General features: G+C 35.9%; 1 protein-coding gene across 1 annotated transcript in view; it reads right to left on the minus strand.

The window, feature by feature from the left end:
- ZNF804B (zinc finger protein 804B) overlaps positions 1 to 16,189 on the minus strand; it is a 594,384-nt gene that overhangs the window by 560,891 nt on the left and 17,304 nt on the right. The window lies entirely within an intron of this gene.

Here is a 16,189-nt window from a genome sequence, read left to right on the forward strand (position 1 = left end):
TTGTCTAAAAGTTTTTAGCTTGTTTAAACAACTAATTGACATCAATATTTTGAAAACTGCGATGATATTTGTCCCAAATCACCTTAATATCTTACGAAACCAACTTTGGAGTTAATGGAGAAAATACTTATCATTATAGTTTTATTTTTTATTATTTTTTTCATTTTTAGCTTATTTGAGGACAAACCAATCTCAGTGTGCACCTCAATTTTTCATCTGAAGAAAATTTTGTCCTGCATATGAAAAAACTGACCAAATTGTATGTAACAAACAAAATGTATATAATAAACAAAAATGATATGCATCATTGTTACATAACAGAATCAAATTTTAGGAAAGACCATTCTATTTTCCAAATTTTGTAATACTTCATTAATTAGAATGGTATTTTTCACTTTTAACTGAAGTTTCTTTCAAGTTAGTAACAGAAAAAAATGTTTTAGATAAAATGAGAATTCTTCTAGCTAAGAAAGAGTATATAACTTTCAAAATTTATATCAATTTAGAAAAAAACACCTAATATTAAACAGCATTATGCTGTCTATTCTTTGAACTGTGAAAAAGACACAGGGGCACATCAATAGTAAATGATTAGTGATAAACTGACTGGAAACGTAAGTAAATATTTTCCCAGCAAAAAAGGAATAGCGAAAACGTTCAACAAAGATACAATCTTTGGTCCAGGATTAGAATGAATGTGAAAGTGGTTTGGGAGAGAAGACAAGCATATGTAAGAGAATAATGGATAATAAATGTTTATTGGATCAGATAGAATTTCTTTAGCAGGGTGAATTTTGTTTGGGAATATTATTTTCTAAAGTTATCTAGTGAATAGAAGTTTGAGTTTTGGATAAAAATTATATATTTATAAATAAGAAAGTATGGCATATTGTATTTTCCAGAAATGGTTACTGCAATATATCCAATCCCACATGCCTTTCTTACAACATGAGCTTGATATTCCTCCTATTGTGTAGTGGCTTCTAACTCTCTCCCCTTGAATGCAGGCAGACCTCTTCTGTGACTGCCTCAACCGATAAAATACAAAAGAAGTGATTCTGTGTGATCTCGAAGGCTAGGTCATAAAAATGTGCACTTTGCCCTGTTCACTTGAATGCTAGCTCCTGGAATTCAAACACTATGCTGTGAGCAATCCAGCAATTTCAGACAACATCCCTAGCTAAGGTCGCAGCCAACAGCCCCTATCATCCACTAGACATGTGAGTGAGTGAGACTTCGGGTGACCCCAGATCCCAGGCTTCCAGTAAACCTGGGAAGCCAGCTCAGTTGACATTGTGTGGAGAAGAAATGAGCTGTTTCCACTGAGTCCTGCCCAAATTGGAGTTCTGTGAACATTAGTGATTATTATTTATTTAACCACTAAGGTTTGGGTGAATGATTATGCAGCACTGTGGAAAAATAATACATATATAATGGGAAAAGTATATGTATATAAGCTCTTTGTATCACTTATTATTCATTAATTTATGTATCAAAATTTGTTGGATAGCTACTGGTAAAAATGTACTAGTAGGCCAATCACTGTGCTAGTCACTGGATGTACGAGTAGCAATAAGAGGTATATTCAACACACTGCCTGGCATAGAGTTTTTATGGGTCTATAATACTTTTTGGTGTGAGAATACCAATAGAAACCTAATTCACTAAGCCAAAAAGAGAATTATTAACAATCTTAATCATTTTTGGAAGAAGTTATAGAATATCTCTCAACGATGAAATTGCTGATTTACTTAGTATATCGTAATTTTAAAGAATTCATGAAGGCTCACTATGAAAATAACTGGAAAATAAACACAGTGTGACTAGAAATAATTTCAGTTATTTAGTTATTTGTTCATTTTTGTGAACACATCAGAATGAATGTATTCAAATAAATTTACCCCGTATAGGAGTCACTTCAGGAAGATTTATATTTGTCCAGGTAGCAACACCATTGCTGAAAACATTTTGGGACCCTACGGCAGTTGAATAAAGGAGGTTTATAAATCAAAGGGAGCTTAAATATTTTAATTATATCTCATTTTTGATCTCCAAATTATTGTTATACTCCAACTTAATTAGTAACTTTAAGATTTGATCTCCATTGATAGAATTTTTTTTAATTTATACTCACTCTCAAAGACAGATCTGCTGTCACTGAACATATTAAAAAGAGCGTGACAATGCTTCTAAGGGGAAGTACAAATTGTTTTCAGTAACAAATGAGTTATTGAGATACTTATATAGGTCACTAATATAATGTCTTTAAATTGGACTCATTTAGCTGTGTATGTTTGGGTACATTTGATAAAATCCAGAAATCTTACATTTATACCTTACAAATTTAGCTTAATGAAATCCAAAAATGTGAACTTTTAAGCCTTAGTATGACTGATAAGGTAATTCTTAACTCAATGAAAGTTATAATAGAATGAAGATACACGCACGCGTGTGTTCATTGCAGCCCTATTCACAATAGCAAAGACATGAATCAACTCAAATGCCCATCAATGATAGACTGGATAAAGAAAATGTGATATATGTATATATGATATGTGATATGGAACACTATGAATATATACTATACACAAAAAGGAACAAGATCATGTCCTTTGCAGGGACATGGATGGAGCAGGGAGGGCATTATCCTTAGCAGACTAATGCAGGAACAGAAAACCAAATACCTCATGTTCTCACTTATAAATGGGAGCTGAACATTGAGAACACATAGACACAAGGAAGGAAACAACACCCACTGGGGCCTGTCAGGGGTGCAAGGGGAGGGAGAGCATCAGGGTAAATAGCTAATGCACGTGGGGCTTGATACCTAACGGATGGGAAGACAGGTGCAGCAAACCACCATGGCATACATTTACCTATGTAACAAATCTGCACATCCTGCACATGTACCCGGAACTTAAAATAAAATATTTTAAAAATAAAGAAAGCTATAGTTGCCTTAAAATGAAATTTTAAATAAAATAAGAGTACATAACTTAACCCACAGAAAAATGAATATTTAACAGTGTGAACATATAATATTTAATATCCATATAACAACGAACATATATATAAAGCCAATGATCATATAACATTCAAATGATGTGGCCAGCACCATTCTAATTCTTTTCTTTTTATATGGATACTTGAGTACAGACTGCCCCATTGATAATCCTATGCTTGTTTCAGAGTTGACATTCAAGAAGGTAATAGATTTCTTGCAGAATAACTTAAATAATATTACTTGAAAGGAAAAACTCTTCCAGGGTGAATTCTAACATTCTACTATCATAAATTTAATAAAAAAGGCATCTGGATCCCTTCATGGACCATTATTGCTTAATACAAATGGAATTTGACATCCAGTGACTGTACCATAACTCTACAAACACAAAACCACATTTCAATTAAGTTAAACCTATCGCTAGCAGTAAAATGCCCCAACTTCCACAATGAAGTGGAAATGAAGCAGCGTATCACCAACCTCACATAGCCAAGTACTTTCAAATCATTTCCTATTGTATTAAATAATTTAATGCAGAATTAAAGTTCTCCCCCTTGTGGTCAGTCACTTAAATTTCCTGATTACCTGTGGACAGGATGTATGTAGTAAACACAGTGCATAGATTTTAAGAGCATACAGAGAGAACCCAAGAAGTACCTTTCAAATATCTGTTTGACTCCTCTTATTCCACAGATAAAGATTCTGAGACCTAAAGACATTAAGGTGTTTTGCCACTGGTAAAAGGAAATATAACAGTACACTGGTATAACAGTGTAACAACAGTAACAATAAAAGCAAGATAACAGTATTCTCCCATTTAGGGTCTTGTGGTCATTAACTTCACCACATTAATTATGCAGACCTTTATTCCTCTACAAGTAAGTAACTTTAAGCAAATTATGCCTGTCTACTCACTTTTTCTCATTAGTTTAGAACTTTTTATTGGTATGGGCAGTTTATAATATCTGAGAAAAATTTTTATATTAGCTGGCCTCATGTTGAGTTGCTATATTAAAAAAACTAGTTCTTATTACCATTTCTGTGTTTTCTTATATTTTTGAAAGACCAAGTTCGATACATTTTATTTTGGTTATTTGTTTAGTTGTTAATTTCTAACAATGGTTGGACTTTGGATTTATTAAAATACTTTTGCTAGTATGTTTCTATATAGGCAGAAACGTAAAAGAGATTTTCCACATAATTTAGACCAAATATATTTTATTTAAGCATAAGTAGATATAAATTTCAAATGAAAAAGAAACCATTTTTAACTGAACGTGAATATTTATAGAATTAGTTCACCTGTAATTTCAGTTGAAAAGATTACCATTTATCCTTAAAGAGGATATGAAGAGAATAATAGTGTTGTCAAGGCATTCTTCTCTTTCCCTGCTCACTCTAGTTGCACGCTTCTCTAATTCATTCTAATTAATGCCACGACCTCCACTCTCATCTAAGAGATAATGACTTCAAATACATATTTATATCTTCATTAATTCATTTAACAAATACGTGTTATACAACTATGTTGTTTGCATTCCTGCCTACACCCTAAAGATACAATGGTAAAAAAGACAAGGCCAGTGTTTCCAGTGAGCATATACTCTGGAAGAGGAAACAAAAATCAAATAAACAAATAGAGAAAATGATTTCAGATGGTTTCATGTGCTATGAAAAAAGTCATAATGTTGACAGTAACTAATGGGTCTGGTTTACATTCGGTGGTCAGTGAAGCCTTCTCAAACTGAGATCTGAATGAAAAGAAGTGGGGTGGTAATGGTCAGAACATTCTATATGACAGAACAACAAGTGCAAAGGCTCTGGGGGAGGAGCAAGCTTGGTGTGTTGAAGAACAGAAGGAATACCAGAGAGACCAGAGTACTGGAAGCAAGAGGGGAGTGAGGTTGGTGAGAGTGGCCAGGGTTACACTATGTAGGGCCTTGTTGCCATGATTAGGGGTTCTGGATTTAATTCTACATGTTTTCTTCACTACTACACCAAATTCCACCTGGCCTCCAGTCCTCATGCAGGGCCTTCTCAAGAAGTCCCACTGGAACCCCACAGGCATCTGCACCTCCACATGCACTAGATGAATGCATCATTCCCTGCCGCCACTATTCCTTCAACCTACCCCTCCCCATACCCTCCTTGTTGCTATAAAATGAACCACTCTCCAAACAGCCGCTACGTCAGAAATTCAAAAATTATCCTAGATTCCTGTCTTTCTTTTGATGATTGACAGCCAATCAATCCAATCCTCATCTGTTTTCCACAGTGTCCCCATTGTCTGATCTTGTTTCTGTGCCCTGCTTAGGCATTTTCCTCACTCCAGTTTCTTCTTCCTACTCTCTCTTCTCAGTTATGTCATGTTTCTATCAAACATAAAGACAGTATAGCATAAGGTTTAATCAAGAGAGCCACTCTGGTGTCAAATTGCTGAACTGAAACCGGGTTCTACAACTTTTTAGAAGTGTAATTTGTTTCTTTACCTTTCTGTACCTCAGTTTCCTCATCTGCACAATGAGAGTGATAACAGGATCTGTATTTTACGATTAGTTATTGGTGTTAACCCATAAAACAATGGTGTAAAGATCCCATCATATGGTGACATCTTTGAAGAATGTTTAAACACTTCATTACAGAATTCACAGTTTGAAACAGTTAAATTCACTGCAATAAAACTGTGCAAACCTCATCTTTTAAGTAATATTCTCAGATTCATCTTTCACATATATATGTAAACTCCTAGTAATAAGGCCTTTAAACTCAATGGGAAGGAACGTCTTTAAAGAAGTGTGCATAAACACTTACTCACAGAGTTCACTATTTGGTTAACAGGTAAATTCACAGTAATTTGAGTATAGTCAGCACTCAATAAATATTATTCCCCTGATCAAAATTATTCAATGGATTCCATTTCACCTTCAGGATAAAAAGCAAAATTCTATAATAAATAATCTGCAAAGCCTTGATTCTCTGATCCATACTTACTTTGCTACCCAGACTCACCTTATGGTTTTCTCTTGTCTCTTTCTCCTTTCTCGTTGTCTTTTCTCACACTTTGTTCTCTAACAGTTCCCTAATTTTTCCATGCTCTTTGCTTCTATCACCCTTCCTCACTTCTCTTAGCAAAATTCTGCTTATCAATCAAATTATGTCTTCTGTGAAGACTGGCAAACTCAAGGAACTTTTTTTCTGTCCTCACTGTACCTGGTACTCAACCACATTCTAGAAATTCTGCTGCCATGTTTGTGTTCACACTCATCTTCCTGCCAGCAACTTGTAAACAATTGCCATGGCCTTTTTTTCATTTGTATATTTAGTGCCTCATCACAAAAAGGAATCATTTAAAATATCTGTAAACATTATTCCATAAGGTTAATTTTACTTTTATCAAAAGTGTCATGCAATCTCATAAACAGGCCATTATCAATATTTTCATTATTGAAATGGAAATCAAACAATTTTTGTTGGAATTATCAAGCAAAAATTGCTCCTTCCTGGTTGGATATCTCCAGTATTGCTATCTTTAGATGAGGTGTAAGTCATATAAATTATATTAAATCTTATTGTTTGTTGAAATAGCTAGGTACTAACAGTATTTTCTGATATAAGTGAGGAACTCCTAGGAAAGAAAAACAGAATAAAAGCAGTTTGATAAATTAAAATAAATTAAGCTAAAAGAGGAATTAGCCCAAAGATTATTCTTAGCCTGAAATCTCCTACATCTCCCCTTAATCTTATATCTGCATTCAGTAAAGAGAAAAAAAATCAGCAGTGCTTATTGAGTTTAATTTCTTCCTTTAGTCAAATAAAAGTCATTCAAACATTAATCCAAGAATTATTTATTGATTGCCCATTATATGCAGAGTCATATCCTGGGGACTATGGAAGACACAAGCACACAAAGGGCTCTCTATAGCTCTCCCCACATTCACTGGTATAGTATCTACTCTATTTGCAATTAAAATTTAGGTGCCAAGGTGTCCTTTGGTACTATATTGAAATAGCTTGCCCACTATTTCTCTCAAATGGTACTGGGAGTATATGACAAATATTACATTTTATTTTCTCTCTGCATTTAGTTATTCAGCAAGGATGAACTGAAAAATGGTGTCAGGCACTTTGCCAAGCATCAGCAGGGGTACAATCATAAGCAAAATAAGCATAATTTCTACCTTAGAGAGTATGCAGGATATTTCTCCCTTCATCCCGGACATATAAAAGGAAATTAAACAATTATAATAAGTGTTGTCATCCTGGATGTACAAGTTACAATGGTTTCCTAACTTCACTCAATTTAGAGGATCGGGAATGCCTCTAAGAGAACAAAGACACAAGGATTTCTGAAAGTTAAATAGAAGTAAGCCAATTAAAAGTCAAGGAGTAGGAGGGGAATGTTCCTGGCAGAGGAGATTTTATGTACTTATCTATATATGTATGTATTCTAGCAGAGGGATATTCTAAAATCTGAAGGCAAGAAGATGCATACTGTGTTGGGAGAACTGAAATAATTTCTACAAGGCAGGGCCTCAAGTACAAAGAGGAGTCATAAGAGATGAGGCTGGATAGCAAGGTATGGGGCCAGATTATGCAAACATTTAAAGCAGAATAAAGAAGTATCATGACCTTATCTTAATAGAAATGGAAAGCAGTTTTATTTTTATGAGAGAAATACTATGGTTAGTTATGCATTATAGAAGGACCACTCTGAATTGTGGGAAACAGATCAGATGAGAACTAGGTAATGAGACTGTATAGATACACCTTAAGGGAAAAGGCTATTACAACAATCTAGGAAAGAGATAATAGAAGTCTGTACAAAAACAGACTCCTATAGTGTCCTTTAATGAATAGAAAGAGGTGGAAAGAATCAAGAGATGTGTCCAATATCTTGGTATTTTTCTGAAAATAGAATGTTAAGAAGAGGAAAGAGTCTAGGATGAAGTACCAGGCAGGTGAAGACGCCATTCCCTAAGATCAAGAATATTGGAGGAGCAACAGTTTGGGTTTCAAAGAGTGAGATGAGGTTTGTCGTTTTGAACATGCCAAATCTGAGGTGTCTGAGAATCACCAGCGTTATACTATCCAATACAGAGTTTGATGTATTTCCTCAAAGCTCATACGTAGATCTGACAAGAACATGAAGATTTGTAAATCAATTTCTGGATAATGACTGAGACTTCAGGAATGGTGCTGTCTATTACCCACACAAATATATAGAATAAGCAGGGAAGAAAGCCTCATTCTAAATCTTGAGAAATGCCCACGGAAAAAAAAAAAAAAGAGCCATCTACAAAGAAATCTAAGATAACATAATTTAAATTGCCAAGAAGCAGAAAAAGAAAAGCAGAGAAAGAAAAGAACATTCCCTAAAGAGAATACTCAACAGCATCAATTTCTGCCTCAAAGTCAAGTAACAAGGAAATGTAAAAGTAAGTTTAATAACAAGAAGGTCACTGGTGACTTGGAGAGGGTGACTTATGCAAAGTAGTAGAGGCAGAAGCAGGATTTGGTGGGTTGAGGAGCGAGAGTCTGGTGAGGAAACAAGTATAGACAGTATTTCCAAAAGCTTGGCCATTGGCAGTGAATGTGCAGAGTATATTTAAAAATATAAAGGTCACTTTTAGGATTCTAAAGTTTTTGGTAAAAGGAAGATCACCTCTTTATTCTGGTTTCCAGTGAGGTTGGTTCTGTCCTTTCATGTGAGATTCAATGTCCAATTGTGGCCCCAGGGTTAAAGGGCTCTATCCAGTTTTGAATGGCAGTGTATAATAATCCTGGACTTTAAAGGTCCCTGAGTGACTATGTGCACAGCTCAGGAACAGCATGTTGTCTTCTTAATAAACATTTGTTTAGATAAATAATTGCACTAATCTCTAGAAGAAACCAAGCTGTGCAGAAAGTGAGTTTAGAATATGTGCGAGTTCTAATGTTACAGCTCAAGCCTTGGGTTAATACACTGCTTTTTCCATGGTCAGACTTTTACAGTTAATTGCAGATTGTCTCCTGTGTTCTACATACTTTATGGATCAGCCACATTGTATTTATAAATTTTGCTCTGAAATTTGGCCCTTATCCAGGTCACTTCTTTTTTTGCCCAGTTAGGGCATGCTAGCAAATCACAAATTATAATCAAATCTCACTTTTCCAAACTAATGACTTTAAAGAGCAATAATGCATGATCCAAAATGATGGTGAATTCATGAACCATTTATCTCTGTAATGTATATTCATTAATTATATTCATGAAACTTGTAATGTATATTCATTAAATGTATATTCATTAAACTTGACTATGAATACGTCTTATATGACATTCATAACAAAATGATAAAGCATTTCAACCAAAATGACCCAAGGGGCCTTGGAAATTTTTCCAACTTCTCTGTTCCCATTTCCTACTATGTTCTACTGTTTATATCACGTTTTATGTTGCAGTAACTTCTTAGAATAAACTAACATATCATGTTTTTTAGGATGGAAGATGCAAGGAAGTTCAATCTACTCTTTTACCATTCCCATATTATTGTAACGATTCTCTGCAGCTATGTTTCCCTTTCCCTGTTTCTCTGAACATTTTTATTCACAAAAGTGAAGACAGTAGTATAACAAACTTATTTACCCATCGCTCACCTTCGACAATGATCAGCATCTCTTTTCAAAATGTACTATTTTTTAAGAAATATGACTATCATACCTCTAAGATATTATGTATGAAGACATCACACTAAGGGAACTTCTAATACTGTCTATTCCAGCCCAGTGTCTCAGTGAGGAAAATGAAGCATGTAGAGATGCGCCCAAAGTCACAGCGCTAATCAATAGGAGTGTGGAAGCTAGATGTAGTCCCCATCTTTCTCATTCTCCCCTTGAAATCAGGACTACACTTCTACTGCCTTATTTTGGGTGTAAAATTTTTCCCAAAATCCACATATTACTGTTACTTTCTACAGTCTCACAAAGCACAAACGACATGCAAAAACTTGAAGTATTTATAAGTCTGGCACTTTAGCCACGTGCCTAGTGGGTTGACTTATTGGGGTGAGGGAGCTGAATAATAGACTGTAAGAGACAAAGTTTTGAATTATTTTTAACCAGGTTGATTTTTGTGAAGGTACTCAATATTATCTTTTAATGAAATGATTTCCACAGTTTCTATATTCCTTTCACCACATAAAGGGAAGGTAATTATCAGTTTGACATTTGCACATTTGGCCTTTTTGCGAAAGTGCCAGTGATTCTGTAACTGAAGAAATGCTTAGGGATCTCACATAATATTAAGTTGAAATAAGTATGATGCTTCCCCCAAGAGTCCTCTTGTACACAAATGCTTATTTGTGCAATGATTCTTAGGAAGACCACTCACCCATGCTTGCTGCTAAAGATATTTACACAGACTACTGTACCATATCAGAGGAGCTGGAAAACCATAGCTAAGCAAGTTCTACTCACAGAAGCAGTGTTTCTTATTTCTCACACTACCTTGTTCTCCCTGCTAATATTAACCAAGTGATGGTTGCATAAACGTAAGTAATTACTTTACAAATGACAATAAGGCAATGTTTTCCGACTATGTGTTTCTAGAAGAAGCATCAAAATATCTCTTTCATGAAGAAGACTCCTAGTTAATTAATGGAAATAAAATGCCTATGTAAATAAAATTACATGCATTTGCATACTTGAAATATAATTATATAGAGGTGGAGATATTAGTGTGTATAAATACGTGTGCGTGTATATACATATATGTATATATATAACTATATTGAACTAAAGAAATCAATGAAGGTTCATAAAATGGCTCCTAATCAAGTGGAAGAACCAGGGGGTTAACTATCAATGTTTAACAGTGCTGTACAAGAAAGGTTTTGCGTAAATAATTCAGATTATTTCTATTAATTATGTCCTCCCTGTCCCTTGTCTGATCTCCTTCTGATAGAGCTGCCCATGGACTTTTCTCAGAGTGTATCTTTCCATAGTTCTCTGAGTGAGATACAGATGTGTGACCCTGTCACCCTCTCCTCCCCAACCCAATCTCTTTTTCTCTCCTTTCTTGCCCTGTTACACAACACACACACACACACACACACAAAAGCTGGAATAGTCACTACTTACAAATTGGTGTAGAAAGCCCTTTTGTAAGGCAGCAAATTATGAAACTAAAGTAAGAAGCAGAGATGAGATATTTGGAAATAGGCTATAAACAATGAGTCACCTCAGCTCCCAATTTCCTTTCCCATCTTGGCCAAGGCCTGGAGATATTTTCTACCCCTGAGTCCTCTTAATCAATTAATTCTTTTATGCTTAAGTCAGGTAAAGTGTTGCAGGGTTTTTTGTCTCTTGAAGCTAATAAGAGCCTGAGTAACCTGAGGATATTTTCAAAGGAATCTACTCACACATAGCAGAAAGAATCCCAGGTTTCACATTGAGGATCTGTGTTCAAATCTCAGATTTTCCACTCACTAACTGTGACTTTGAGTAGTTTTTTTAGCCTCTGGGTCTCAACATTTTGTAAATTGAATGAGCACACAAATATTAAATAAAATAAATGATATAAGAAAATTATCAGCAACTCCATAGATGTTTGTTGAATTAAGCTGTGTTTGGCATATAGTCTGTCGGCTCACACTTTCCATGATGCAGTTATGATGATCAGCTTTGTGACAAGGACATAAAAAGGTTTGAATTCTGACCAGTAGCCCTGGGTGACCTCAAGAATGTTAGACCAATTAGTCAAGCTGCTGATATATAATGTCTCTGCAACAAGGAGTTAGTAGGCTGAAGATACTCTAGAATATGTCTTAGCAAGTCAAAGCCCAGGGTAAGTCCTTAAGCAGGCTTCTGCTGCTGCTCTTAATATCCTCAGGAAGAACATGAGCTACACTTCAATGAACGCTTGAATGCCAATTCAGATAACCAGACCCTGATCATTTAATTAACTTCTATTAGTATGCATTATGGAAACCCTACTTATATTCTTCAATAATAATGTGAATATCAGAAAATTACCCCACTCTTTCAATTAAATGGCTTAATATACATATGAAGGAATTTTTATTGTTATTTTAAAGAACTCAAATTCTAAGATTAAAATAGACTTGTGTCGGTTTTATGGGGTTTTGTTTCCATTATATGTTTCTAACAAGAAATGTGTTGCTTAATTACATGTGCCTAAAAGAATGAGATAATAATACTACTGTGCCTTGTTGCCTGATGTATAAATTAGATTTTAATATTCATACCTAAGAAACAGAATTAGTATATTATAAAATAAGTAAAAGTGCATAATGATAAGGGAAGCAAAATACACATTTTTATTTCTTCCTGTGAAGAAAGATAAGAGCTTTCAAATTATATCATTATTTGCAGTTTACGTGAGATAAAATTGTTGAAAAGTATTTGCTTCACTTTTGAATTGTTACACACTTTTGATGTCTTTGGGTTCTCAGAAAGCATCTTCATAGTTTTTCGTAATTGCCAATTAGAGTCTTTACCATTAGGCCACATGCAGTGGCTTATGCCTGTAATCCTAGCATTTTGGGAGGCTGAAGTGGGCGGATCATTTGAGCCCAGGTGTTTGAGACCAGTCTGGGCAACATGGTGGAACCATTTCTCTACAAAAAATCAAAAATTAGCCAGGCATAGTGGTGCACCTGTAGTCCCAGCTACTCAGGAGGCTCAGGTGGGAGGATCACCTGAGTCCTGGGAGGTCAAGGCTGCAATGAGCCATGATCATGCCACTGCACTCCCTCCTGAGTGACAGAGTGAGATCCTCTCTCAAAAAAAAAAAAAAAGACAAAAAAGTATTTACCATTAATTTCTTACTTAAAAAAAAGCCTGAATATCAGTTAATTATACATACATATTAACTGCTGAAGATATGAGTATGTCTCTAATTGTTAGTTTTTTGAGGAACCTCCAAACTGTTCTTTTTAGTGAATGTACTAATTTACATTCCCACCAACAGTGTACAAGGGTTCCCTTTTCTCCACATCCTCACCAGCATTTTGTATTCCCTGTCTTTTGGATATAAGCCATTTTAACTGGAGTGAGATGACATCTCATTGTAGTTTTGATTTGCATTTCTCTGATGATCAATGATGTTGCACACCTTTTCATATAAGTTTTATCTTTTAATTTTGTTGATTATGTATATACCCAAATTTTACTTTTACTTAATATTTACATTTTGACCCACTCTAAATCAACTGAGATTGAATGAATGAATGACCAGTTGGACAGTTTGTTGAGTATCTTCTAACCCATAGACCCTGTAGTACCTTAAGGCTATCATTTACTTGGATAAAGAAGACACTGATCCTATTGCTGGGGGAATCAAAGAAAGGAGAACAGATATGTGAACCAACAATTTAAATGCCATTATTCTGTAATAAAAGAATGTGAAAATTTTTGTGGTGGCACAGAGAGGGAATAATGGTCAATTCTCAGAGAAGTAGTTTCACATTTGAGCTTTGTAATTTGAAAGCCCTGGAATGAAGCCCCAGCACTCTTCCCATGCAATGTAGTAAAATGTGAAGTTAAAGTTCGATGTTTTATATAATCTGCAAATGAAAGATAACAGTTTCTCCAGCTTAAGGTTGTGTTAAGGATTAAATATGACAACACGTGAAAGGCTGACTTTAGCACCGTATGTCTGGCATATAGTGAGTGCTTCCTGCATGTTACTCTGATTGTGAACTGGGCAATAGGGAGATATTTAGTCACCATGGAAGCTTCACAGAGAATATTCACAGGAGTTACTAGCGGAAAAAGGAGAGAACAGACAGTGAGCCAGCCTTAAAACCTTCCTCATCCTCTGGCCTCAGTGTTATAAATCCAGGGATTATTCATGAGTTGACATTGGTTCAATAATTTCATAATGTTAATGGGCACAAAAAATTCATGGAATACTTGTTTAAAATGCATAGCCCAGGCCCTACTCCAGACATTGTGATTCATTAAGTCTAGTGTAGGGGCCTAAAATCTTCAACCTAATCCCATTTAAACAACAATTGATGGAGATGACTCCGAAAGCCATCCTAGCTTGATTTTATTAAAATTAAATTGCCATACTTGACATGTCATTTAGTAGTCTTTTTTGCCATCTTTATATCTCAGAATCAGGGAAAAGTGACACACATGCACAAAAAGTACTTACTTTAATTACTTTTAAATAACACAAATTGTCCTCTCTCTAGAATATTCAGAAATTTTAAAACCCCAATTTTTGAAAATGGAACTAGGGAGCCATGAGCATAAAGATCAGAGATGGACATTTACCACAGATTTATTTGTTTAATGTGCACTTTCCATGCTAGACTGCACATTCCATTGGAGCAGACAACATGGATACCTCATGCACATCAGCTGCTCCACCAGCTAGTACAATGCTAGGCACCATTAATCAAGAAGTACTTTCAGGGTAATGCCTGCATTCCTTGGCAGGATATAGGAGTGGTAAGAGAAGTGCAGGGTAGGGGTAGGGGTAATTTTCATAGGAATGAAAATTAGCAGATTTCCCAATCTAATGAGGGACTACAGGAAAATATTCTCAAGCTTCAAGCCTAGGCTGCTAGATGAAGACAATGTCCCCAACCAAGGGGGAAGAATATTTGTTGGAAGAGTAATTTTGTTTTAAAGATTACATGTTTGAGATCTCTAAGGAAAACGATAGCCAGTGAATAACTACAGATGTATATGAGTCTAAAATTCTGAGATATAGTAAGCAGAATAATGATCTTCATAGATGTCCACGATCAGGACCTGTGAGTGCTGTCTTGCATGTCAAAAGGGACTTTATAAATGTGATTAAAACTAAAGACCTTGAAATGGGAAGAGTATCCTGGCTTATCCAAGTGGGCCCAATCTAATTATGAGTTATTTGAAGCAAAGAGTTTTTCCCACTGCAGAGAATCATAAAGATGGCAGCATGAGAGGAAGTTTCTAGCTTGAAAATGGAGACAGGTTGCAATGAGCCTAAGAATGTAGGGAACTTCTATCTAGAAGCCGGAAAAAAACATTAAAATGAATTCTCTTTTGAGAGAATACCTGTAGAAAGCAGGGCAGCTTTACCTATAACTTGATTATAGCCTAGTGACACTGACCCACAGAATGGCAAAATAATAAATTTATTTTTTTTTTCACTAAATTTGTGGTAGTTCATTACAGTAGCAGTAGGAAACTAATACACGAGGTGTGAGTTGAACATAAATATTTGTACCCATTCTTTAGATTTCTGTATAACAGATATATACATATATATTCAGAAAATAATTTCCTTCATTAGTTAATGCCACTTCCTCTCAGTTTCCGCAATTTCTTTTTTTTTTTAGATGGAGTCACTCTGTCACCCATGCTGGAGTGCAGTGGTGTGATCTCGGCTCACTGCAACCTCTGCCTCCGGGTCTCAAATTATTCTCATCCCTCAGGGTCCAGAGTAGCTGGGATTACAGACACATGCCACCACGCCTGGCTAATTTTTATATTTTTAGTAGAGATGGGGTTTCACCATGTTGGCCAGGCCAGGCTGATCTCAAATTCCTGACCTTAAGTGATCCACCCACCTTGGCCTCCCAAAGTGCTGGTATTACAGGCATGAGCCACTGCGCCCGGCCAGTTTCTGCAATCTTATATTAAATGGTCTAAATACAGTGTTGGGTATTTGTCTGATAGCATTCAACTCTATTCTCACTCTTTCTACTTTACTCTGGGACTGCATGCCTGTAAACTGCTGGCTTGAAGCCAGTAAATTACCTATCCCAGATCCCCTTGCCAGCTGGTTTCTGGTTGGGTCTTCCAAAGGAAAGGACTGGTGGGAGAGTGGAAGTTAGGAAGTTAGGCTTCTTTTCAGAAGCCATGATTAATTTTCTTCTGCTTCTGTGTCCAACTGCCTTAGCATCTTAGCACTCATGAGTTTTGGTGGTGGCAGAATCAGCACCAGGCCAGTGGTTGCCTCTCTGCAATACCAGCATCATTATGGCAGCAGCCAGTGGTTGTAGGCACCAGTCGCTCACCTTGTCAGTGAGTCCAGTAGCACCAACAGGACTGTGGGCTCATGGATGCCTGCAAAGCAAAGGTCAGGTGGTTTCAGCAGCGGCTGCAGCACTCCCAGGTACATGCTTGTAAGGTCCACGTAATACTGCTTATACCACTTTCCCCTTTGCCCTTCCAGCTCTAGGGGCA

This window comes from Pongo pygmaeus, chromosome 6 (assembly GCF_028885625.2).
Source record: "Pongo pygmaeus isolate AG05252 chromosome 6, NHGRI_mPonPyg2-v2.0_pri, whole genome shotgun sequence".
Lineage (NCBI taxonomy): Eukaryota > Metazoa > Chordata > Mammalia > Primates > Hominidae > Pongo > Pongo pygmaeus.